Genomic DNA, 27,891 nt, shown 5'->3' with positions numbered 1-27,891 from the left:
AGATTCCTTTAAGTTCGATGATCTTACACCAGGCAGCTCAGCCAACTCCTCTGTTGAATGCAATCACATGAGTTAGCAAAGCAAAACCAGGAGAAGAATCACTTTGCCAACCAATAGAATTTTAAGAAATAATAAATTGTTGTGGTTTTTAAGCCCTTATTTTTGGGGGTGGTTCATTATTCAGCAGTGGATATCTGATACAACCATGAATACAGGTTTATCTACAGGCTTCTCTGCCAAGTAAGTCAGAAATATAATAGTGTAATTATAAAACAGAAATCAGTTTCAAAATACATAGGCATTATAATCCAATCTAACCTATGAATATTATGTATATTTTTTTAAAAATGGGAGGCTGGAACTGTAACCCATAACAGTCTTTGAAATTTGCTAACTAACTACTTATTAAATTGCACTTGGGAGTTTATCACTTCTATGTATATATGTTACATTCTACAATAAAAAAATATGATTTAAAAAAGTTTCCAGTACTCAACTAATTATCAGGCTTTAGTGTTATCTGATTAGGAAATGTATCATCAATTTTGAGTAAGAGGAACTTGAATGCATTGTGCTTTTCAGTGTAGTGAAAAAATAAAATAGGGGGAGAAACTTTAGAAAGATAAGTAAGCTTGTCAACAAACATTGAAAGTTTCTGTACCATGCATTATTTCTACTTATGCTTTTTAGAAACTGTAATTAGGGAGAATTTTGATAGGTGATAACTTTCAGTTAAGGCTTGATAGAGGAGACACTACATGTTGGCAAACAGTTCAAGGACAATTTTTAAATGGGTCAGTGGACCGGGGATAAAATAACGGAAAGAAATATTCAAAGTCCTGAAATTGTCAGATAAGTTCCTTTTGAGTGAAAACAAAAGAAACCTAGAGCCCAAAAATATTAATTTCTTAAAATTAAAATTAATGTTTTAGAATTCATGTATTTCAGCTTGAATTGTTATAACTACGTTCTTTTACTGTTAATTATTTTGCTGCTTCTTTAGGTTGCTTTTGTTTCACCTTAATGATCTCATAGGAATTATTTGGAATCATGTATTAATATATTCAATTTCATGTTTCATTCTGTAGAAAATGTTTGTGAAGCATTTTAATTAAGACCAAAACTAATAAAAGTGAATAAAAGATGTACTAACTTGCATGCAATAAAGAGATAATAAATGCACTTCCTATGACAGCATCTATATTACCACTATACTATTGAAAATACACAGAAAGCTAATTTCTGCATTTGTTTTATATGATAATTTATATTCATGTTACATCAGTGTTATCTTTAAAATTATGTCTCATTTGTGATTGCCGTTTATGCTATCTATAGTCTGTCTTTCAAGATAACTATATTAATATTTATTTTGTAAAAAAATTCAATACAATATAACCCTTCGTTTACAGATGAGGGATACAATGGCACCACGATTCATGGCATATACTTGTAATTTAAAGAAGCCATTCAATAGCACCAAAGGAGATTGAGTGTGTGAATCTTTGTGGTTGTAGGTATAGATATGGTGTGAATTTAGACGTATCTGCTAGGCAATTAGAGTATCTCCAAGAATCTTTAGTGGAGGCATTTGTAACTTTGCAACACTTACCATGATTTATCACACTCAATGACAAAGCATCCTGATTTGTGGCTCAAAAAACTGTCATTTAAATAGAGAATGTCAATTTACAAATTTAGAATTTAATATAACTATCACAAGAACTTCTGCCATTTGGGGACAAATATGTAGAAAACGGAAATATAAACATAAGTTTTCCTCACGAGTAATAATCAAAATTGAACAAGATAAATTAATATATAATGTAATTTGCATAGATGACTCTCTGCTTTCCATCTATAGACCTTGTTTATCTATGATGGCACATTTAACACTGATTTCAGCCATTGCGTCCATCTGCCTTTCAAGATACTTCATTAAGGCAAGCACTACTATCACTTAAAATTGGAAAACTGTAGAAAGTTTATTCATTATCCCAGATCTACAAAATAGAGATGGTGTTAACAATGTTACTTGTAGATTATAATTCCTTAAACTCATACTTAGACTCTGAAAAAACGCTGGCTTTGTAAATGTAAAATCTTGCTGAAAAAAATAGTTTTTAGTTTAATTTTCTTTTTTTTTCTTTCTTTCTTTCTTTTCTTTCCAAGAGTAATGGTTGGGCTTTATCAAATTGTAGCTTCTGTGTCTTTTCTTTGACATGAGTTTTTGACCAATGTCTCTCTTTCTTTCAGAAAGGCATAGTTGTATGGATATATATGAAAATTGATAAGGTACAGTCAAAAATTGCACAAGTAGGACCTATTCCTTTTGGGGCTTTGAATATATCTGCTTTGATCCATTAAGAGTTAATCCAACTGCATTCTTCATGGGCAAACACTAGGAAGAGATAGAGCTTCCCTATTCAGAGATACATTCAGCAATATATATTTGAGGAGTCAATAAGTGATCCAATTCTGTACAACACCAATATATTATTCATATGTGAATGTAATATAAGACATTTTATCAGATTAAAAACGACAAGCATACAAACATACATATTTCAGCTGGATAAATGATATATCCATATAAAAAACTCAAGAATGGGCTAGTCATAAATGCCAAAAAGAGGATGTTATTCAATAAAATCTTAACATCTTCTGTAAATATATTTCTAATATTAAAATTTAAAATATACTAACTAGTATTTTACTTAATTCTTTTTTATGTTTCAAAATGTGTTTATCTTTGGATGTTTTCATGGGAAAATCACCAATGAATAACAAAATATCTTATTTCTATACTCCAACTAGAATAAGCTAGCTTTGTCATTCTAAAAATTTAATTTGATTCCTAATATATCTCTCACACTGGATTGAAAGAAACTGCTTTGGATTTTAGATTCTTAGAGCTCATTAATGGAAATTAGGTAAGATATTGAGGTGGTAAATTGAGAAAGCCGGAATTTTGAGTGGAAAAAAAAAAGCTGTTTCCATAATCTACTGCTGGTAGCAAATGCCTCAAACCTTAAGTGGCTTTAAAAAAAAAAATGTATTATTATCCCTGTAATTATTGGAATTGCCTGGGCTCATTTGAGTGGTTCCTTCCTGGGCTTTCTCACATGGCTGCAGTCAGGTTGCACCTGGTCCATACTTGCTTTAAATCTCCACAGGGCTTAACTCACATGGCTGCAGTGGCTGAGTGTTGCCCGGACACTCAGTTGGGATGTTATGACCTAGTCTCTGACGTAACACTGAATCCTCTGCATTCCGTTCTATTGGTCAGAAGCCAGTTTCACAGCAAAGTCAACTGGAAAGGACTTCATGAAGAAGTAAACACCAAGCGGATTGACTCATTAGAGAATCATGGCCTTGAGAACAGTGGAGTGCATTGCTTAATTGACATTGGAAAGAATGAGAAGACATGTTTTAAGGTATGTTTTTCAAGGTTCAAAAGTAGTTGTATTGTTGTTTTGTTGCTGTTTGTTTTGTTTTGCTTTGTCTTTAGCAGAGTCACTATAAACATGGACTGTTAATGTGAAACAAAGATTCTTTCAGGGCCAAAGTGATAAAGATGGCTTTCACAAATGAAGTGAAATTAAGCTTGAATGTATGCTATTTCTGAGAAGTGGGCAGAGATATATTTAATGCAATGTAATTCTGATAATAAGATGATGTGATGTGATGTTTCTTGCACATGAGTGTTGCAAAGCAAATTCATCGATGGTGTATATTATTATAGAATAAAAGTAAAATAAAACAAATCCCCCCAAACTATCAATGTATTTTTTAAACAAGCTATATAATGTAACACTTGAATAACAATGATGTTTTTTTTTAAATATCACAGAAATAGCAACAATAACATCAACTAATTGAAAACTAGGGATGTTTGAGGATATTAAATCACACCAAATTTTTAGAGTGAGTGGTAAATTCAGGTATATTTTCTTTGCTATATTAATATTTAGAGAAGTATGGGTTATTGCTACTCTGAAATATGCACATTATTAAGTTGCTGTGAAGTACTAAATTGATTTAAATTATTTTCATGAAAATGGAAAAGATCTTGAAAATTGAGCAAAACCTAAGGTACAAAAATACTGACAACATGATAGAATTTATTTAGACTGCAAAATGCACCAATACATATTTTAGATAAATGAAAACAAGTAAGATTAAATATCATCAGCTTAGAGTTGAGTTGGTGTGGTATAAAAAAGTTCTCTGATAGTGGATAATTGAACCATTTGGCAAAGAGAGAAAAAAGAGCACCCCCCCCCATTTTAAAAAAAAATAATTTAAAGACTATGAAAAAAATATAAAATAGTAAGCACAATATTTATATGAAAAGACCAGCAATGAGGTCTTTCATTTCCTAACTGCTAAAACAAATACCATACAATGGGTTGACTTAACAACAGGAATTTATTGGCTCACAGATTCAGAGATGGACAGCTGTCTTTTTCCCAAGGCTGGTGTCTTCTGGCTAGTCAGCAATCTTTGGGGGTTCTTGACTTTTCTGTCATATGGCAATGTACATGGCAGAGTCTTCTCCTTTCTCTTTTGGGTTCTGTTGACTTCTACCTCCTGGCTGCTCCCAGTGACTTCTCTCTCTCAGGTCTTTTTATAAGATCTCCAGTAATAGAATTGAGACCCATCCCCAGGGAGTTATGTCACACCTTCACTGAAGTAATGTCATCAAAAGACCCTATTTAAAATGAGTTCTCTTGCACAGAAATGGATTAAGTTTAAGAACATGTTTTCTGGAGTACTTGTTTTCTAGAGAACTTAAGCCATCACAGTGAGGTGGTAAAATCCATGGAGTGTAGAGATGTGGAGGGCAGGTGGAAAACAGGTTTTCATAGAGGATTGGTAACAAGCTATACCAAATGTCATGGACAGGCAACATACTTAATAACCCTGATGCAGCATTTTGGAAAATAGTGAAATTCAAAGGACATTCAAAAAAGAATAGGAGGAGAGATTTTGGAGATGGGAAATAGAATCAATTATATTTAGATTAAGAGAGAGCCAAGAAATGGGATAGTAAATGGAAGGAAAGATGATTTAAAAACCTAAAACTGTTCATTGTTTTTGCTTTCACTATTTAGGATATGAGATGTAACAATGTTTGCATGTTTATGGGAAGGAGTAACAAATCACTGAGGAATGTAAAGAAAAAATCCTCAAATGTAAAAGCATGAAAAGTTTATAAACAGACTAAGAATGGAATGCTTGCCACACCTGTATGATTTAGAATATATTTAATTATAAAATAACTATGTATCTAAATACAGTACTGAAATGAAAATTTTGCAAACATGCAAATATGTAATTTTTTCAATAAAATGATAATGAAACAATGCTTTTCTTTTATTTTTCTTTTACAAAATAGATTTACACTGTCATGCAGACTTTGACTGTGATGGTGATCCTCCCCAATTGCTTAAATGGTGATTTATTTTGCTTCACATTTTTAGTATAATACACTACATCTTGCTGATTTTTTAAAATCAAAATGAATCTAATTAAAGATATCTTCAGTGTACTGAGGCTGAAGTTTTTCATAATATGCTTTTATTCTTTAATTTCCACCAATTCTGATTCTGAGAAAATTGTATATGTTTGTAATAGAAATGGTCCAAATTTGTTGTACACATACAGTGAAAGAAATACCAAAGGTAATGGTTAGCAGTACTTTACAGGTGACAAGATCTTCTGAAGTGCCAAATGCATTCTCAATTGTTGGTAGTGAATGTACCATTAAATGATATGCTGTTTCATTTATCAAAGAAGAAAGAGCATGACATTTGAAAATGCTTTACTCTGTCCAGTCAACAACTTCTGGGAGCTATTCCACACAATTATGGTGTGCTGGTGTAACAAGATGCTTTCTTTTCTCTTTATCATCATCTATCTCTAGCGTCATCATTAGGAGAACAAGAATGAGGGTCTGCTGACATATTCTATTACAAGCATGTGGAAAATTCACTGAGGCATCAGAGAACAGTTCTTCATATCAGATCATTTGCCAAGAGTTGGTTGGATATTTTATATGTGTTTTATAAACTTCAGGAAAGCAAGCTTTATAAAAATGTCTAAATTTAAGAGTTATCCTAAATTATTTGAGAGAGGGGTTTGCAAAAAGGGCACAGAACTGAAGAATATTAGTAAGGGTAACTTAAAGGAAAAAAAGAGATGGGGGAAAATATGTCTGACAACTAAAAACCAAAGGTAGGAAGGCTGGTTCAAGAATTCCCTTCACAGTAATAACTTTGAATGTGAATGGATTAAATGCTCCAATTAAAAGATACAGACTGGTAGAATGGATTTAAAAGTATGATCCATAGATATGAGACGAGACACTTAGACCCTGAGGCACAAAAAGACTGAAAGTGAAAATATGGAAAATCTATACTATGCAAGCTGCAACCAAAAGAAAGCAAGGGTAGCTATACTAATATCAGGCAAAACAGAATTTAAATGCAAAGATGTCATAAGAACAATGATACTACATGTTAATAAAAGTGACGATTCACAAAGGAAGAAATAACAATTATAAATATTCATGCACCAAATCAAGGATCTCCAAAATACATAAGGGAAACATGGCTAAACTGGAGGGAGCAATATACATTTCTACAATTATAGTGGGAGACTTCAATACACCACTCTCTTCTATAGATATAGCAAATAGACAGAGGTCCAATGAGAAAATTGAAAATGTAAACCATATGATAAATTAATTGGACACAACAGACATATATAGATTGTTACATCACAAAGTACCAGGCTATACATTCTTCTCTAGCACTCATGGAATGCTCTCCAGGATAGATCATATGCTGGGACATAAAACAAGTCTTAATAAATATAAAACAGATTGAAATCATTCAAAGCACATTCTCTGACCATAATGGAATTCAACTAGAAACCAACAACCACCAAAGATCCAGATCTTTCATAAATATATGGAGGTTAAGCAACACACTCCTTAAAAGCCAGTGGATCAAAGAAGAAGTTACAAGAGAGATAGTTAATATCTAGAGATGAACATAACATATCAAAACCTACAGGATTGAGTGAAAGCAGTGCTGAGCAGGAAATTTATTGCTCTAAATGCATACATCAAATAGCAAGAAAGACCTAAATGAACAAATGAAGAGGCTACAGAATCATCAGCAAGTAGAGAAAAAGAGATAACAAAGATTAAACAGAAATAATGAACTGGAGAACAAAAAATTAATAGAATAAATAAAACCAAAAGTTAGTTCTTTGAGAAGATCAAAATACTGAGACACCCTTAGCTAGACTGACAATGGGAAAAAAAAAAAAAAAAAAGACCCAAATAAAATGAGTGGAGTAATTACTACAGATCTGGAATGAATAAATAAATAAATCATAAGAGGATACTATGAACAACTGTATGCCAACAAGCTAAACAATTTAGAGGAAATGGACAATTTCATGGAAACCCATAAAAAACCTAGACTGACCAAAGAAGAAATAGAAGATGTTAACAAACCAATCCCAAGCTCACAAGCAGAGAGAGCCAATCAGTCAACAAAAACCTACAAATAAAAGCCTAGGGCCAGATGGCTTCACAGGAGAATTTTACCGAACTTTCCAAAAACAATTGACACCTGTTCTAGTTTGCCAATGCTGCTGGAATGCAAAACACCAGAAATGGACTGGCTTTTATAAAGGGGGTTTATTGGGTTACACAGCTACAGTCTTCAGGCCATGAAATATTTGAAGTAATGCATTAAAAATCGGGTACCTTTGCTGGAGGATGGTCAATGGCATCCAGAAAACCTCTGTTAGCTGGGAGGGCATGTGGTTGGTGTCTGCTCCAAGTTCTGGTTTCAAAATGGCTTTCTCCTAGGGCATTCCTCTCTGGGCTTCAGCTCCACTTCAAAATGTCACTCTCAGTTGCTCTTGGGGTGTTTGTCCTCTCTTACCTTCTCTGGAGCAAGAGTCTGCTTTCAGTAGCCATCTTCAAACTGTCCGCATCCACAGTTGGGTGGGTTGCATCTCCATGGAAACAATCAAAGAATTACAATCTAATAAACACTGATACATCTGCCTACACAAGATTACATCAAAGATAATGGCATTTTGGGGGATATAATGCATTCAAACCGGCACGTGCCACCCCCCGGACCCCAAAATGACATGATCTTTCCACAAACAAAATACATTCATCCCACTACAGTATCACAGAAACCTAAATCATTTCAGTAACAATAATTAAGTACAAGATCCTATTAAAATCAGTTACAGGAATGGTCTGTCCTAAAGCAAAATTCCCCTCTGGCTGTGGACCTGTGAAACTTAGAACAACTTATCTACTTCCAGTATACAAAGGAAGGCCATTCGTAGGATAAACATTCCCATTGCCATAAGGAGAAACTGAAAGGAAAACAGGGTTCACAGGACCAAAACAGTTCCTAAAAACTGCAGGGCACACTCCATTAGATTTCAAAGTCTGAGAGTCATTTACAGAACAATGTTGCATTCTTGGGGCTTGAGAGAGCAGGAGTCCAACCCTTTCCAAAGGCTTTCATGGCAGCTCTTTTCTCTCCAAACACTGGGGTGAGTACTCCAACATATCCACACATTGGGGAGACCACCTTCTCAGCCCCACCCTCCTCAAACTTCAGGGCTGCACCTGGATTCTCTTCCATCTCCGGGGCACATGCTCAAACCCTTCAGAACAGGGAGGTAACAGCCAGGCTCTCCCCAATTCCCTGGGAATGTGCTCTACCCTCTTTGGGGTTTGGGGTGTGAGAACTTTTCCTGAGCATCAGGGTAGAAGGCCCACCTTAGACCTCTGGGGCAAACTCACCCTTTCCATGCATGTGGATCACTCTGCTCTCCCAGCCCGAGACCACTTGACTCCAGATCTCAACATCCATGGCTCTGTCTTTGAAGAAATTTTTCCTTCAATTTGTTCCTTGTCTGTCTCCTCTAGTCCAGTCTGGCAACAGCTCCATCTATAAATATCTCACAAAAATTCTGTTGGCATCACATGAAGCACACAGGAGTCAAAGCTATCAGACAGTAGGACTTTCCAGAAATCCTTTCTGCTTAACTCCATCTCCAATCTTGACTTGTACTGAAATGGCAGTCAGGTTCCATGTTTGGTTAAATCCTCACGTTGGGCTGTAGCTTCTGGGATTCCACTCCCTGGAATCTCAGAATTTTCCAAACCGTCAGCTTCTGGTTTCTTTGAACCCAAGAGTTCAGTTCTAAATTCATCTCTCTCTGCTCACATTTTACTATAAGCTGCAAGGAGAAGCCAGGGTACATCCTCCACACATTGTCTGGAGGTCTCCTCAGCTAAGTATTCGAGATTGTCACTTTCAAATTCTGCCTTCCATTTGACACCAGGATGCAATTTTTCCAAATTCTCTGCCACTTTAAAACAAGGATAGATTTTCTTCCAGTTGGCAATGACACATTCATCATTTCTGCTCAAGTCCTCATCAGAAGTATCTTTAGAATCCATATTTCCACAGACAGTCTCTTCAAATTAGTTTATGTCTTTTCTATCAAGCTCCTCACAATTCTTCCAGAATCTTCCCCTTATCCATTTAAAAAGCCATTCCAACATATTTGGTATTTGCAAATGCAGCAGCACCAGCACCCCACTCTCAGTACCAAAATCTGTTCTAGTTTGCTAATGCTGCTGGAATGCAAAACACAAGAAATGGACTGGCTTTTATAAAGGGGGATTATTTGGTTACACAGTTACAATCTTAAGGCCATGAAATGTCTGAGATAATACATCAACAATCAGGTACCTTCCCTGGAGGATGGCCAATGGCATCCAGCAAACCTCTGTTAGCTGGGAAGGCATGTGGCTGGTATCTGCTCCAAGTTCTGGTTTCAAAATGGCTTTCTCCTAGGACATTCCTCTATGGGCTGCAGCTCCTCTTCAAAATGTCACTCTCAGTTGCTCTTGGGGTGTTTGTCCTCTCTTACCTTCTCTGGAGCAAGAGTCTGCTTTCAGCAGGCATCTTCAAACTGTCTCACATCTGCAGCTACTCTCTCAGATTCTGGGCATTCTTCAGAATGACCCTCTTGACTGTAGCAAGCTTGCTCCTTCTATCTGAGCTTTTATAGTGCTCTAGTCAACTAATCAAGGCCTATGCTGAATGGGTAGAGCCACACCTCCATGGAAACTATCCGGAGTCATCATCTACGGTAGGGTAGGTCGCATCTCCATGGAAACACTCAAAGAATTACAATCTAATCAACACTGATACATCTGCCCACACAAGATTACATCAAAGATAATAGCATTTTGGGGGACATAATACATTCAAACTGGCACAGCAGCATTCCTGCTCAAAACACTTTCAAAAAAATTGAAGAAAAAGGAACACTACCTAACTCATTTTATGAAGTTAATATCACTCTACTACCAAAACCATATATACATTCTACAAAAAAAAAGGAAAAATATAGGCCAATCTCCCTAATGAATATAGATGAAAAATTTCTCAACAAAATACTTGCAAATTGAACCCAAAGGCACATTAAAATAATTATACACTACAATCAAGTGGGTTTCATTCCAAGCATGCAAGGGTGATTCAACATAAGAAAATTAATCAATGTAATACAACACATTAAAAATCAAAATGGAAATATCAAATGATCACCTTGATAGATGCTGAAAAAGCCTGTGACAAAATTCAGCATTCCTTTTTGATAAAAACACTTCAGAAAGTAGGAACTGAAGGAACCTTCCTCAATATGATAAAGGGCATAAATGAAAAACCCACAGCCAGCATAGTACTCAATGTTGAGAGATTGAAAACCTTCCCCCTTAAGATCAGTAACAAGACAAGTATGCCCACTGCCACCACTACTATCCAACAGTTTGTTAGAAGCTCTAGCCAGAGCAATTCACCAGGACAAAGAAAGAAAAGGTATCCAAATTTGAAATGAAGAAGCAAAACTGTCATTATTTTCAGATGATATAATCTTATATATGGAAATTCCTGAGAAATCAATGACAAAGCTACTTGAACTAATAAACAAATTCAGCAGAGTGGTGGGATGCAAGATTAATGCCCTTAATTCAGTAATGGTCTTATACACTAGTAATGACCTAACTGAAGAGGCAATCAAAAAAAAAAAAAAAATTCCATTAACAATAGTGACTAAAAAAATTCAAGAATCTAGGAATAAATTTAACCAAGGATGTAAAAGACCTCTATACAGAAAATTACAAATTGTTACTAAAAGAAATCAAAGGTGACCTAAAGAGGTGGAAAGATATTCTGTGTTCATGAATAGGAAGGCTAAATGTTGTTAAGATGTCAATTCTACCCAAACTGATCTATAGATTCAATGCAATTCCAATCAAAATTTCAACAACTTACTTTGCAGATTTGGAAAAGCTACTTATCAAATTTATTTGGGAGGGAAAGGGGGCTTGAATTGCTAAAAAGCCTTCCTAAAAAGAAAAACAAAGTGGGAAGATTTACACTTCCTGACTTTGAAGCCTGCTATAAAGCCCAATGGTTAAAACAGCATGATATTGGCAAAAAGATAGACATATTGATCAATGGAATTGAGAATCCAGAAATAGACTCCCAGATCTAAGGTCAACTGATTTTTGATAAGGCCCCCAAATCCACTGAACTGGGATATAACAGTCTCTTCAATAAATGGGGCTGGGAAAACTGGGTATCAATATCCAAAAGAATGAAAAAAGGACGCTTACTTCACCCCCTATACAAAAATTAACTCAAAGTGGTACAAAGACCTCAATATAAGGGACAGCAAAATAAAACTCTTAGAATATAATATATGGAAACACCTTCAAGACCTGGTAATAGGTGGTAGCTTCTTAGATTTTACACCCAAAGCACAAGCTACAAAAGAAAAAAAATAGACAAATGGGATCTCCTCAAAATCAAAAGCTTCTGCGCATCAAAAGACTGTCAGAAAGGTGAAGAGGCAATCAATTCAATGGGAGATATTTGGAAACCTTATATCTTATAAGAGACAGATATCCTGCATATATAAAGAAATCTTACAGCTCAATATCAATAGTGCAAACAGCTCAATCATACAATGGGAAAAAATATGCAAAGGCATTTTTCCAAAGAAAAATACAAATGGCTAAAAAAGTACATGAAAAAACGTTCATCATCACTAGCTATTAGGAAAATGCCAATCGAAACCACAGTGAGATATCATCTGACATTAAGAAGAATGGCTGCCATCAAACAAACAGGAAACAACAAATGCTGGAGAAGATGTGGAGAAACTGTAACTCTTTGTCACTGATAGTGGGAATGTATAATCGTATAGCTGCTGTGGAAGACAGTTTGGCAGTTTCTCAGGAAACTAGATATCCAATTACCCTATGTTCTAGCAATTCCACTTCTCCGTATATACTCAGAAGATCTAAAAGCAGTGACATGAACAGATATTTGTTCACTGATTTGTTCAGCATTGTTCAAAATTGCCAATAGAGAGAACAATCCAAGTGTCCTTCAACAGAAGAGTGGATAAACAAAATGTGGTATATACATACAATGGAATACTATACAGCAGGAAGAAGGAAAAAGGTCCTGAAATATATGACAACATGGAGATGAACTGTGAAGATGCAATATTGAGTGAAATAAGTCAGACACAAAAGGAGAGATATTATATGTTACCACTACTATGCACTCCCTGACAATGTGAAATCAATTATTATAATGCAGAATTTAGGGGACCTAGAGATAGACAAAAGCTAGTGAAGGGAGAATGATAACCTAATATGCTCAATATTTTAATGAGGATGAATGTAAAGGTATGGGAATAGATGGGGGTGATGACTGTTTATAGGATTATAAGTATCAGAGCTGCATTGAAGGTGAACAGGATTGAAAGGGGTTGTTTAAAGGCATGTATCCCACAGATTAGCACTACAAATATAGATTGGTGCTTTCCGATATACTTCTAAGGTATAACACTGGTACAGAGTGTTGACAATATATGGTGTATGGGAAAAGTCTACCTATTGTATACAGGGGATGATAATTAATAGGAACACCTTACTAGTACCACACAAATACAAGGGACAAATTATTAAGGGCTGAGAAGAGCTATAGGGTATTCTGGATCATGAGACTTGTTTAAAATGGAGAGTGATGAGGATTGTACAACAGAGTGATGATAATGTGAGATATTAATTGATTATCATGGACAAAACATATGCTATGTGAAATTAGGAACCCCCTACTCTATAAGTCAAGCCTTCAATCTTAAGACTTGCTCTTGTGAAACTTATGATTGTAAAGGGGAGACTAAGGCCACCTATAATTATGCCTAGGAGTCACCTCCAGAAACCCTCTTTTGTTGCTCAAATATGGACTTGCTCTCTTTAAGCTCAACTCTGCAAATACATTCATCACCTCCCCCTAACATGGGACAGGACTCCCCAGGTAAGTAAATATCCTGGGCAATGTGGGACACAGATTCCATTAATGAGCCTGACTCTGGCATTGAGGGGTTTATAATGCCTTTTTGACCAAAAGGAGGAAAAGAAAGGCAACAAAATAAGGTTTCAGTGGCTAAGAGATTTCAAAAAGAATTGAGAGGCTGTCCTGGAAGTTCCCCCTATGCAAGCTTCATCTAGATATATCAATTGGCCACACTATGATAAGCCCAAGTCAACAGTAGTCCCCCAAACCCTAGAGAATACCAGGTCCTTATCTGAGACTCTTTAAAAGTTTCACTCACAAATTTTATTCTTCAGAAATTTAAATCCTCCAGAAATTCGTATGCCAGCTAAGTCCCAAAACCCTGAGGCAACAGCCTCTTCAAGAACATCAACCAGTTGTGGCCTCTTTTCCCATAATGTCAACACCCCTTTTCAAAATGAACAGGTTAGAGTGGTCACTGCCTAGACATCCCTGAAGATCAGGAAACTGATTAAACTAGAGGGAAGGGTAGCAACAAACAAGATAGAATTTAACAAAGAATTACGATTACTGAATCTCTATATAATTTTCTTTTTCTTGGTTGTTGGGGTATTGAAATGGCTGGAAGGAAGGGACTCAGGTGGTGGAACTATAGCCCATAACATTCTTTGGAAATTTGCTACATAGCTACTGGTTGAATTGTAGTTTGATGGTTGTCCTTTTTTTGTATATATGTTGTATTTCACAATAGGGAATTGACTGAGACATTCTTGGAAATTTCCCATATAACTACTTAAGTCATGTTTTGAAAGTTATCAACTTTTTGCGTATATGTTATATTTCACAATGGGGAAGTGGCTGAAACTGAGGAACTGTAACCCATGGCATTCTTTGAGATTTGCTCTCTAACTATTTGTTGGGTTGCACTTGGAAAGTTAAAAAAAAAAAAATAGAATTATCTGTTAGGAGATGAATTCCTGTTGTTTATTCATAGAGAGCTCCTGGTTTATTAAAATGATATATTTGTTAACATTTATAAGTAAACTACATGAATCTGTTTAAAATATTTTTCATAATTTTTTCATTGTAATGATATTAGTGAGCTTCATTAAGACTTGACAAAAGATGTGTGATTGGAAAGGACACCATCACCTAAGGACAGCCATTAACAATGAAGTAATATTGCTGAAAATGCGATTGCTTTGAAAATGAATTTCTGTGGTTCCAGAATCTTTGTAATGGGCATTTTTTTGTTTTGTTTTGTTCTGTTTTGTTTTCAAACCCTGGGTAATAGCACCTGATTTTCGGAGACTTTTAGGTCAGATGTCCATGTGCATTCTGCAAGTGGTTCTGGGGAAATGTCTAGCTGGACTTATCTGCTTCTGTAGTGAGAAGGAAGCTCTATCTCATATTTAGATTCATAATATGAGAAATTCCCCAAATATTTCAACTGAATATTAAAAAAAGGAAATAAAAGGAATAAAAGAAAAAACTCTAAAAAGGAAGAATGGTAGAAAGGAAAATAAAAGAAGAAAAACATGTACTAAAGTCCACACCATTGACTTTCTAACGTAAACATACACACTTCTTCCCAAGTTTAAATATAAAAGTAATTCTTATCTAGCATAATGTAATATGTTTCATCATATTGAAAACATACTGTCTAGTTCTGAAAAAGGGAGAAAATCCAAAGACATGGTCATTGTCTTCAATGCTAAGTATAGGCTATCTCAGTGATGACTATTTGTTCTCCTGTTCTATCACAGGCCAACTCGATATTCTGTAATATATGGATTAAATTATAATTTTACTCTCTGTAACAAACTATACACAAAATTGGTGGGTAAATGATAGGAAAAATATTACTTAATATAAGCAACATGTTTGTTTTTTTGTTTGTTTGTTTTTTTGGTCATAAAGAAAACACAATTTTAAACCTAATTTTCTCAATTCGTAGTGAAGCTATTAAACCTAATTTCCTCAACTGGTAGTGAAGCTATATTTTTTTATGATTTCCTTCATCCACTATCCATGCTATGTTTCCTTTATCTTTAGCTCATTCACAGGCTAGTCATGGTTCTTCATCAAATAGTACAATTCAACTTGTATTTTAGAGGGATCTAAACCTTCTGTGGGTCTTCCTGTAGAGATTGCTTTATTTTTTTCCATTAACTTTTACTACTAGACAGGCTATACTAAGATACACGGAAGATACATCCTGAACTTTATCCGTACACTTTTCTTTACTCTTTGTGCAGTAGCAACTATATTTTTCATGAAACTGACAATGGATAATTTCAGACAAAATAATCCCCTTTTTTTCTCTTTTTCTTTGTCTATATTCCCTAAAAGATCAGAGAAACCTAAAATGGCCAACAATCCAGTCTCAGTTTCTAGTTCAATAAATCCCTTGCTGAGCTGTATATGGAAACTTTTCCCCTTGTGCATTGTAATTTCCAGGAAAAACAATTTAAATGAAATCACCTGATGCAATATTGAGAAGCCACAATCCCTCCTTCATATACTGGTTTTCAGGCCATGTATACTATTAATAAAGAAGAGGAATGATATGAATGGAACTCCATACTCACAAGGTCTTATTTCTCAGTTGGCACCACAACTAGTTCTAACTTTGTAAAATTCTAATTGTTTTTGTTTTATGGAATTCAAACTTCACAGTAATTAGTTCATTGCCTCCTTCATTTGCTGTAAAGTGAATTCCTTTTTCAGAGACAATGCTGTACTTTATAAAATGCCACTGATTAAGGAATTTAATAAGCCCAGTAAAGAGGAAAGCCTTGACAACAGAGAAAACAGACACAAACCCTAAATTAGTATGTATTGCCAAAACCATGATCACAGCCCAATAAAATCTACTTAATACCACTAATACATGGGCTGGCTATCCCCTTTCAGAGTGTAGTACCTTCTCAGGTTTTCCTGTGAGGACACTTCTTCTGGAAATGTAAAGGATCTATAAGATCTTCAACCCTTGTCAAATGAACTAATTTGTGTCTGAGCTCATTGAACAAGTCATAGATAGCTGGAAGTAAGCCCATCTGATATTCACAAGGTAAGCCCTACTTAAATATTGGGATGCTGTTCCCCAGATGTGGATATTTATTATCATTTTCATTTTCCCAATTCTGCTTGGCATAAATGCCCCAAAATTATCCCCTCAAGCTCTCCCTTATCACTCTGGCATGCCATTAGCCAATGATAACATGAATTGTTGGTAATTAAATCTCTGGCCATGTTTCCTCCCAAGAAGAGTCGGATTGTATATATTCTCAAGTTTTATAAGCTTGAAGGTTTTCCCTTCCCTATTGTATTGAAAGGACCCTGATGAGCAGAGTTATAACACCACAAAAGTCTAATGAAAACCAATGTCAACTTATAATATAAACCATCACTGTGTAGGAAACACTCTGCCTAGATGATTTACTATGATTGAGTGTAAATTGAGATAGGTGTGGCAGTGTAGCAGGGATGTGTACTAAATGTGAGAATTGCTAGACTCAGAAATTACGTTTACCCTCAAGATTTACCCTCACAATTCGGTATTTACTACATTACTTCCACTTGAAGAGGGGTGCCTATAACTCACTTTATCCTCAAGTAGAGAAACTACATTTAATTCATGATGTTTAGCTAAGACATCCTCATAGTCACATGATATTCTATGATCCCATGGAATATCATATAGAACAATATGAAATTTTTCCAACTGCATTTATGCAACATGATAGCCCTGGATTTAAATGATCTACTTATTTGTTTGTTTGTTTGTTTCTACAAAATCTTTTAGCATGATGCCACTAGTATGTTGGATACACACAATTTCCTTTTAGATGGTGAGAGACTTATGTTCCTTCCAGATTATACATTAGCACAATGCTAGAAAGATAATATAACTTTGTGACATTGAAATTTAAGTATAGCTTTTCCCTATCAAGTGAAAGCAACCTCATTTTGGTATAATCAGTTTAGTGGAATGGGTAAGGAGTATATTTCCAAGATCAAAGCTGAATGCCATAGATCAGAGTCTGTGATAATGAGCTTCAAAAAAAGAGACTACAATAGAGCCTTAACTGGAACTGCCACTTGACTATTCTTAGAAAAGAGAGGTCAAACTTATTCTTTTTAGGGCCAGATAGTAAATAATTTAGGTTCTTCAGGATGTATATTCTCCATTGAACCTAGTCAACTCTGTCAGCATGTGCAATAGAAGCAATAGATAATATGAAAACTGAGTGTATTCCTGTATCAATAAAACTCCATTTATAAGGAATAGCTGGAAGTTGGATTTGACCCACAGGCTCTAGTTTGCCAATTACTGGCTTATTATATTGCATTGCCATTTTCCAAGATCTAACTACCTTTTGCACTAGACCAAACAAGTACATTAAAATGAGATGTAATAGGAATTGCATTCATTTTCTTTTATGGATTATCCCTCAGAAAGACACGTTCAAATCTTAAGCTCTGGTCCTGTGGATATAAACTCATTTATAAAGAGGATCTTTGAAGATTCAGGTAAGGCCAAATTGTATCAGGGTACGCCTTAATCCAGTATGATGGGAGTCCTTATAAGCAGAGGAAATTTGGACACAGTAGGTTGAGTAGAATAAAGTTGGGGAGAGGGATGGTCATGAGATGAAGACAGAGATTGAGTTATGAATTCCTGGTAAGCCACCACCAGAGATAATACATTCATACTGTTTAAGCTAATCAGTCTGTAATACTTTGTTAAAGCATTGGTGGCAAACAAGACACTATTTTAAATCCTTGACTCTAAAATGTATTACTCATCTAAGATCCAGTACTGAATTTAGTTTGTAGTATTTCTTAGGAAGTAGAAGCTCAAGGGGCTTCAGCTTCATTCTTCATGTCCTAAATACCAGTATAGCACAGGCCAAGAAGCTGATATGGATATTACATCAGCTCCTTATTAAATTTCCAAATATACCTTGAAATAATCATGTGGCCCATCTTGGTCCCATTGGGATCTCCATGAGGAAGACTCACATCATAATGGAATTATCATCTAACTCCTATAAAGACCCATTTCAAGTTGTATATTATAATGGGATTATAAGCCTTCAGAACCAGCATCAAATAATCCCTGGTAGTTCTGAGGTTTTTCTTTCCCAATACACAGTGACCCTGGTAAATTACTATAGGTAACTTAGAGTATGAATTTGATTATATGTTTGTCATATAGTAGCAAGGTCTTTCCTCAAGTTATCAACTTCCTTAACTCAAGGTCTAGGTTCTTAAAAGAAATTAGGTCTGGAAATTAGTCATTCTAAATCCTATACAATCTGAGTCCTATCCAATCTCTCATACATTCACTTTCCAATTCTCAAGTCTTTACTTTTTCTAGGGAAGAGAATTATTCTAACTTTCAAATGAAAACAGTGAAAATGAAATGCCCACTGAAGAATAATAAGGGGAAGACATGGCTACTCTCAAATTAAAGTGAGATAAGGAAAGAATAAAAAATCTTGTCAGTAATGATGTTAAATTCTGATAATTTGATTCATTTTTAATTTTTCACTTTAGGTGTCAAGGCGTGAGCTAAAAACCAGAGACTTCCTGTAACTTCACTAAAATGTCTATTATTTGTTGCAGCCATGGGGCTAAGAAGAACCAAATACAAAACAAAAAATTTCTGTAAATTTATGAATTTCAACATCTGCTCAATTTATAAGCTTATCAGGTGTCCTTTTAGGAAGTCAGGGTGCTACAACCCAGGGCAATCCCTTAGTATTCTAGACTACCATTGCCTTCAGTGCCAACAAAAACAGATAAAGAATTTTACATTTCCCTCACTTGCCTTAGAATCTTTTACTTTGGATTCAGTTTCTGTATTAGTTAAGGCTTCTGATTTTAAGCAACTGAAGATGGTTCTAGTGGATTAAATAATAAAAGAAATTTAACAAAAGCATACTGAATGGCTCACAAAATTTTGGAAGACATGGACGATCATTCTTAGAAAGTACACATTCTGGGATCATGTCAATAATTACACCAAAAAAAATGGTTTACTAGAAAACTACTGCCATCCCATCAGAACTCCAGATATTGCAGCTTTTACTTCTGTCAGTGTGCTGTTGATACAACTAGCAATTTACCCTGCAAGCCACTGCTAACATTAATCTGACTGTTGATTAAAGAACTTAAGCTTTCACTGCTGTCAGGGAGAATCTATGGACAGTGGTCGTTCTTCCTCCCTTTAGCTCTGGAATCAATGTTCAGGGCATATGACCTTATTGTCAGAAGAAAAGTTCAGCGCCCATGTTATTGGTCCAAGTAAGTTGGGAAAATTGATTTGTTGGCACTTTTGTATTTTGTAGTGGGAGTTGTGTCTTGTATTGCCTGAGACACAAACATAAAATGGTGTTTTGGATGCTGCTGCATAGCCAAAAATACAAAGAAAGGAATGAAAAAACAAAGGAAGAAAGGAAGGAAGAAAGGAAGGAAGGAAGGAAGGGAGGGAGGGAGGAATCAGCCCATTACATAGAGTCAAAATCTAGCCAGTTACTCAGCTTAAAAATCTAAGAGTTATCTGTGATGCATCTCACCCTTATACGTCACAGCCAATTCACCAGAAAGTATTCTTGGTGAATACTTTCTAAAGAGATCACAGTCTAATAATTTACACCACTGCAACCCTTCCTAAGGACACCAAAGTACAAACTATTTATACAGTCAGCTGCCTGGTCTGCCTGCCTGCATGCTTGCTACCCTGCCTTCCACCTATTAAACAGTAATCAGAATCATGTCTCACAGGCCCAAAACATCAAGCTGTTGCCCTGTTTTAATTTCTCCATTAAAAGTTCACAACTATTCTAACTTCTTACCATGTCAGCAAAGCCCTACATGATCTAGTCCCTGTCTTGTTCTCTGCCCTGATTTCCTTCCATCTCTGAGCTTCCCTATACACCCTTTTTGGTTTCTCAGGTCCTTTGTATATATTTTACTTTTCCTAGAAAATAAATGCCTAATCTTAGGCACTTTACATTATTTTTTTCTTTTTCTGGAAAACAGATATTTTCTTGGCTTCCTCCTTTTTTGTGATATGAATGAGAAATCAAATATTAGTACTCCAGGGCTACCTTTCTCAACTACCCTTGCTAAAAGGAATCTCTATAGTCATTTCTACCCCATTTTATTTTCTTCAAAGCAGTACAACTTGAAATTACCTGCTATAAAATGCATTTTTTTCAACTCCCTATCAATCCCACTAAAATGAAAATTGCTGAACAAGGCTCATTGCTACCACTGCCATGCCTAAAATAACATCTGATAGTAGACACTCCATAAACACTTTTGACTAATGGTGTAACTCTAAATCCCATAGCTTTACCTGTTATATTTTCTATTAACCTCCAAATATCCCACTAAAATCTGGGAATTATAAATGCTAGGACAGTCATGGAGGTTAAATTTTAGTAGCTTCATAAGGAGATAGAACCCCCTTGCCTGTTCTGTATTATTTTTATCATATTTTAGAACAAGTAGAGATTATATACAGAATAATGAAAATAAACTGAATACTCACAATTTGAATTTTTTTATTTTCAAAATCAATATATAGAAATTTCACATGTTCTACTAATAATCTGGATTAAATGTATTATATAAGCCTTTTAAATCAGATAAAGAAGTGAAGACTGATTAACAAAGTGCTATTTGTATTTTTAACCTGGGCTCATTCTCTAAAGCACCTTAGGTAATTCTGTGCTGACTTGTGAAGATCTTTCTTTGTCCTATTCTAAATTGCCTATTGAGTCTTTGAAAATCAATACAAGAAGTAGATGACAGCTAACAAATAATATAAAATATTCAGATTGGCATCAACCAGGAAGAAGGTTGTCCTGACTCCAACAAGATTAAATTTAGGAGTGGTGAATTAAAACAAAAAAAAAAAAACAAAAAATTTGCAAATTAAGATTATCAATTTGAATCTATGCTGTTGGGAGAAATGATCCTTACAAGGGGAAATGGAGTCTTTAACTAATTAAAATATCTAGAAGAAGAAAAACACATTCAGAGGGATCAGCATGCCACGAGAGGAATGGTTGGACATGGTTAATGACTTGGATATAAATGACACTTACATATAGTCCATGAAACTGGACAGGTTAGAACAAGCACCACGAAATGCAAGGTTCATAAGGAGGGGGATTCTGTTGAATAAAACAAAAATTGGAATGCTAATTTTCATGGATCCAACAAAGAAATTGGCCTGCCACTGAGATTTTTTTTCTCTTCTCTTATAGACTAATGAAGCAAGATAGTTCTGCATCTAGACATGGGTTAAATTACACCTCTTAAGTGATTCTAAAGAAAGATTATATTTCCAACAGTCACATATTTGTCACAGGACTAAAGAGGAATGTGTAGAAGGCAATGTAACTAACTAGCAGTGGAAAATTGTGTTTGTGGTACAAGGAGTTATTTCAGTGCAGTGATATGTCCCCTGAAGCTTGTAGATGAACAGTTGTAAACTTTGAAAGATCAGGTTCCATTTTGAATAGAACCTTTTACTAACTAGGTTAGAGCTGGGGAATCACATTATTTAATTGCATGTAGGAGTTTGGAGACAGGCTGCACAATGAATATATGTCTCTGCCTGCTAAGATGGAGCACATAAAAATGTGAGAGCTTATGTAGTTTATCATAGTGTGTGAGTGAGGGTTAGAGTACTGGCATGAAAGCTGAATTGAAATAAAACAATCATTTCCTTCAATTAATAGCTGAGGATCTGTGAGGTAATGTTCACTTGAAAGTGAGACCATTATTAATTTCCAAGTAAGGTTAGTAAAGAGTAAGCTTTAATGCTGCATTTTATGTTACTCTTAAAAAAAAGCATTAATTCAAAAGGCAAGAATTTCCTTGTCTAAGGATGTTTGCAAAGAGTTGACATATTCTTCTCACTCTGTATTCCAAATTACTTTTGAAAGTAATATCCATATTGTATCTGAAAGAAGGCCTAAGCAGTAAACTTTAATGGCTGCCTGAGTTGGCAATCATTTCATAGAGACAAGACACTGCACTGGAAATTGCCCTATAAATAAGATCCCTTACAGAAAAATTAAAATGGAATTCATATTGTTGATGTTCACATGCAGCCATAAGAAACACAAGGGAACCAGGAAGTGGCACTTGTTTCAAATCCCTCTCCCAGACACTTGAAGGACATCCTCAAAGTCAGCTTTGATCAGTGCTGATAAGTGGTTTGTCCAGCATTCAGAGTGGACTGTAATGCACTGGAAAACCTTGAGGAATTTGCCTGCTGAATATTAATACTCCAAGCATTAGCTGTACCTACAGCAAATTTTTGTCTGCATTGGCCATTTATTCACTAATATCCAGATTTTCAGCAAAATAATCTCTTTTTCCTTCCTTGTCAGCCCTCTACCTCCTCTCTCCTGCTCCCATTTGTTTATTTTTGCATTTTGGTTTACCTTCAGGCCTTATATTCTCTGAGAGCTTTCTTGGTTTTGTACTGGAAGAAGAGAGACCTACAAATCTGCTGTTACTACTAGTCATATAACTTTCATTGCTAGATGTATATTTTGATGTGAGGACTAGACACAAAACCAGATTCACTCGGTTGCACTGTGTTTCTGTATGTCTTGGCTGGTTTCTGTAAGGGCCAGTGATATTGCACATTAAATTGTCCACATTGGGATGGAAATTTCTCATAAAAATCTAAAAATTGAAACTAGAAGTCCAATAAAAACCAGAGAGTACGAAGGGGAGAACAACAGGGTTAGAGAACAATGCAAAGAAAATGATAGCAAGAATTAGACTGGGACAGATACAGAAAGAACAGAGAATAAATTGGCAAGACAAAGCAATTGGAAAAGGTAGGAAAACTAGAAATGTACAGACCTATAAGAAAATTGTCTTCTGTACGAGAAATCAAGTTTATATTGAGAAATGTGAACTGAATTATAAATAGCAACATAAAGAATAAACAGGTTAATAGAAACTCATTTTGATTATTTGAGTAGCAATGTTTCCCTTCTCTACAACAATAGAAATATTTAATACTAGAAAATGAAAATCAAAATGGAACAGAACAAAGACACCAGTCACCAGGGTTCAGTTCAATTCTACCTCTCATTAGCAGTTGGCTCTTAAGAAATCATAACATCAGCTATCGTATTTTTTTTTTTAAATCTCAACCCAGGTGAGATTTATGAATTGCTGATACTATGTACAAAATACTTAATGGAATGTCTGAACTTGCTAAAAACTCAAGAATAGTGGATATAATTATTAATAACATGGTATTATTTCCAAAAAATAGTTCTGTTGACTTTTGACTCACTAAAAATGAGTAGAGAATATTAGTTAAGAACATAATAGATTGAGTTTTTAGCAGAAATGCAATCAAATAGTGAATCCAGAGTTATCAACTATGTGGTGTTTTGTAAGATATAAAATCTAGTTGTGCTTCAGATAGCTCATCTTTAAAATAGAGAGGATAGTACTGTCAATGTATATGGGTGCAAATAAAAAAAAACAACTGACTGGAACATTGAAGGTTTTGATCAGTTAATTCCAAAGTTAAGGAGGACAGGATTGAAAACTCTGAATAATTTACCTTCCTAAAAAACCACACATCTGAGTCCAATGTTAAACCAGATTTAGTAATAAGAATCATAGGGTGCTTTACTGGAGTCCTTCCCTGACTACTTTCCTCTTTCAGCTGCAGGCCAAGTTTATTTCCCAGGACCAAATTAATGAGTTCAAGGAGTGCTTCTCCCTGTATGACAAGCAGCAGAGCGGGGAGATAAAAGCCCCAGACCGGAAGGTGGTGATGAGGTGTCGGGGAGGCTGCCCAGCATGGGGGAGGTGCAGCGGCACCTCCAGACTCACAGGATAATTTTTGAGACAGAACTGGAGAGCTGGATTTCTCTACTTTCCTCATCATTATGCACATGCAAATAAAGCAAGAAGACCCAAAGAAAGAAATCTTCTAGCTATGTTGATGGTGGACAAGGAGAAGAAAGACTACATCATGGCATCCTGAGCTGTGGTCAAAACTCAAGAAACTGGGGGCATAGCTTACCCACAAAGAAAAGGATCATCTTTTAAGGGAAGCAAATATCAAACCAAATGGCAGAGTGAAGTATGATGAATTTATCCACAAGCTCACCCTTCCTACACAAGACTACTAAATGTGGACGAATACAAGAGAGCCTTCTCTGGGCCAAAAACTTCACTGATTAACTTTTAAAAAAGAAAATGTTTCTTTCACTCCAGGGAGATAGCAAACAGCAGCAAGATGTTGTTACCCAACAGAGAATATCAGAGAATAACTAGGAATGAAAATAAATTACTTTAGCCATGGTAACAAAAAAAAAAAAAAAAAAAAAATCATAAAGCCCACCATGCAGGGATGATGAAAGCATGCACCAGTATGAGGTAAGGATTAAATTAGACAAGCAACAATATTTCATGGGCTGCTTCTATGTAGGTACAATTTTTTTTATAAAGGTGGAAATGGATGACACACTTTTTAACTAATCAGTTTTCATATGAATCTGCTTGTAAGTGTAGTTATATGATTGTGTGCTCTAAGCCTTGACTTGCTATGGCAAATGACTAATATGTCAATATATACTTGACAGTATTGAAAAAGATCAAAATGAACCTTGGCTAATAAATGTCAGATACTTGTTTATGAAAGAGGAAAAAAATGTCAAATGTATTTGTTGGATAAATATGAAAAGTGCAAGGAAACCTATAAATGTTAATGCAATAACTGATTTCTGTGATATTAAGAGGCATAAGATAAAAGAAGCTATACCTATGTTTCAGTTAAGGTAAGGAATATCAGAAGGTTGGGTAGTTTTTTGAATATTCACATTAAAAATCCTGCCCTTCTTCACTTTCTCAGCAATCAGTAAATGTATGTTCTTAGCAATGCGAATCTTCTGTTTCTAAGTGAAACATCTTCCAATATTTCCACTGTTTCTTCCTATAGAAGGAGCCTATACCTTTTGTTCTTTAATTATGAGATTTTCCTTAGTCCTGATATGTAGGCTTAGCATAATATCAAGTATTTCCCATTAGGTCACTGCATTTCAAAAAGAAGTTTTCTGCATAAAGAGTATGTAGTATGCTTAATTGTATTAGCCTACCTTAAGTTGAAAATCAAATATTGTGTAGGAATAATATAGTGTTTTCTCTGACAAAAACCTGAGGGACCCTTTCACTATCAACAAATAGTGAATAACTATCTGAAGTCAACATTAAGCCTAATGCAGAATAAGTGTGCTCTAACTGTTCCCATGATGAAGAGGCCCATAGTAGTTAAGAAAATATGTATATACATATTTACTTGATAAGGGATGAATGGACTCTAGGAAAAAGTTTAAACCAATGCTGCTTAACTATTTATATTTGGCTCATTTACCATTGTACCTGTAAAAATCCTTAGCCAAAACCACCAATTCATTTTTTTAAATCTTTTTTTGCATTATTGCAGGTGATAGTATTGTCAAATTTCCATTACTATGTAAGAGCAATTGCAGTGATTTCAACATAATTTCTTTCATATCTTTGAAACTCTTAGTAGCATTCTTCTAGAGGCCCTTTTCACTTACACCTTCTCTCTGATCTTAAAACCAATGCAAAGTATCCTTGGTTATATTACATCAGCACTTCCAAATACTAAACCCTGTTCCAGTTTTCCTCTCATGGTCCTATGAACTGAATAGCTCACCTTTGAATGTCTGTAGTCCAGCTGCAGTCATATAACAGCTGGGGATAGAAACATCTTAATTCTTGACAAGGTTATCTATGCAAGATTTCTCAATCACATGGGTGACAGTGGATAGGTCAGAAATCAGTGGACAAAAGCATCTATGTGTGGCTTCTCACAACAAAAAAGAATAGGTTTAGAGAGGGAGGATCCAAGAGAAAAATAAGGAAGCATCAGGCTTCTCATAACACCTTCTGAAATCACTTCTTCCTTATTATCTTCATATACAAGGTCAGCAAAGTTGAAAGCATATAGTGAGAAACATAATCTTCTAAAATACAATATAAAGAACAAAGTAGATGAATTTGAGGGAGATAAAAATAAATCCAAAGACATCTCTCAACAAACTTCACCAACTTCAGAACATTATCTGCTTTCAGACTGGCCATTTTTAACACAAAACATGTCCTTGTTGAGTACTCATTGTTGCTGCAATTTCATAATTATCATCTTTGATATATATATATATATATATACATGAGGAATAAGGAATAGCTATACATGTGGCAACCATTTAAAATACAAAGATGCAAAAGGCACATGTGCTATTCTGAAGATGCCTCTAGTGGAAAAAGTGAAGACACATTTATACTATAATTAGGATGTTTCCAGACAGTTCCATAGAAGAATTTAAATCTGAAAAAAATTATAATATCTAGAAGATATGAGTTGAGACACCTTTAAAGTTTTTTAACATATAAATGTAAGTTTCATGTAAAGAAAATGTAAATAAATTTATTTCGCTGTAATACAACTCCTTATTTTTATAAATACCCAAATATTGAATACCTACAAATGCAAATTAATTTTTTACATTATATGGATACATTAGTTGACACTTTTGGGGGAACTATTCATATTAAAATCAACCCAAACTTTTTTTTTTTTTTTACTATTTAATCTCATTCTCATTATTTTTCAGATTTCATCTATCTCCAAAATGTGGGCACTTGACAAAAAAATTTAAAACCTGTGTATAAGAAGTTTGCAAATTTTTAATAGTCTTGCTACTATGAAAAAGAGAAAAGGGTGTTGATCAAATATTATCCTGATTTAACTCATAATAAGCTTTGCTATGCTTTTACCTCTTCTTTCTAGGATCACAGTAATGCATATTAGATGAGTGATGGTTACTTTCTAAGTCACCAAGTTTTGATGAGGTGTTGAATTTTTCTCTTAATAATGTTTTCTCTCTGTACTTCATCAGTAGTATTTTCATTTTATTATATCTGATTTCTTTAAGGGTGGGCACAATGTCAAATTTTCCATTGATTTTTGTACTGCTTCCAAGTACCTAATATGGTAGTCTTATATTTCCATTCCTAATATCTTTAGCAAGATCTGAGAGCTTGCAATCTGTAGAGAGAAATCTCTATAATTTATTTTATTTTCAGAGAATATTCTTATAGTTGATAAGGTTTCATTTAATGAAGACTTGAGAGAAATCAAAGCAAGGACAAATTGCATTCCTGAAGTACACACAAGACAGAAATACACTGATACTCTATAATTTCTTATAAATATAATGTTTTCAGTGATTCCAAGGAAATCATTAAATGGGACTTCATGGAACTATATATGCCAAAACTGTGGTAGAGATACTAATGTTCTGAGGGAATGGGAGATCTTTAAATATTTGTCAACATTTGTGAGCTCCAA

The 27,891-nt window shown here is 34.9% G+C and overlaps 1 pseudogene; it reads left to right on the top strand.

The window, feature by feature from the left end:
• The first annotated feature begins 205 nt into the window (after nucleotides 1-205).
• Nucleotides 206-24,643, top strand: LOC119506025 (annotated as a pseudogene).
• The last annotated feature ends 3,248 nt before the right edge of the window (nucleotides 24,644-27,891 follow it).

Source organism: Choloepus didactylus, chromosome 11 (assembly GCF_015220235.1).
Source record: "Choloepus didactylus isolate mChoDid1 chromosome 11, mChoDid1.pri, whole genome shotgun sequence".
Lineage (NCBI taxonomy): Eukaryota > Metazoa > Chordata > Mammalia > Pilosa > Megalonychidae > Choloepus > Choloepus didactylus.
Note: the sequence above shows the minus strand (reverse complement) of the source record. Positions and strands in the feature narration are given on the sequence as shown.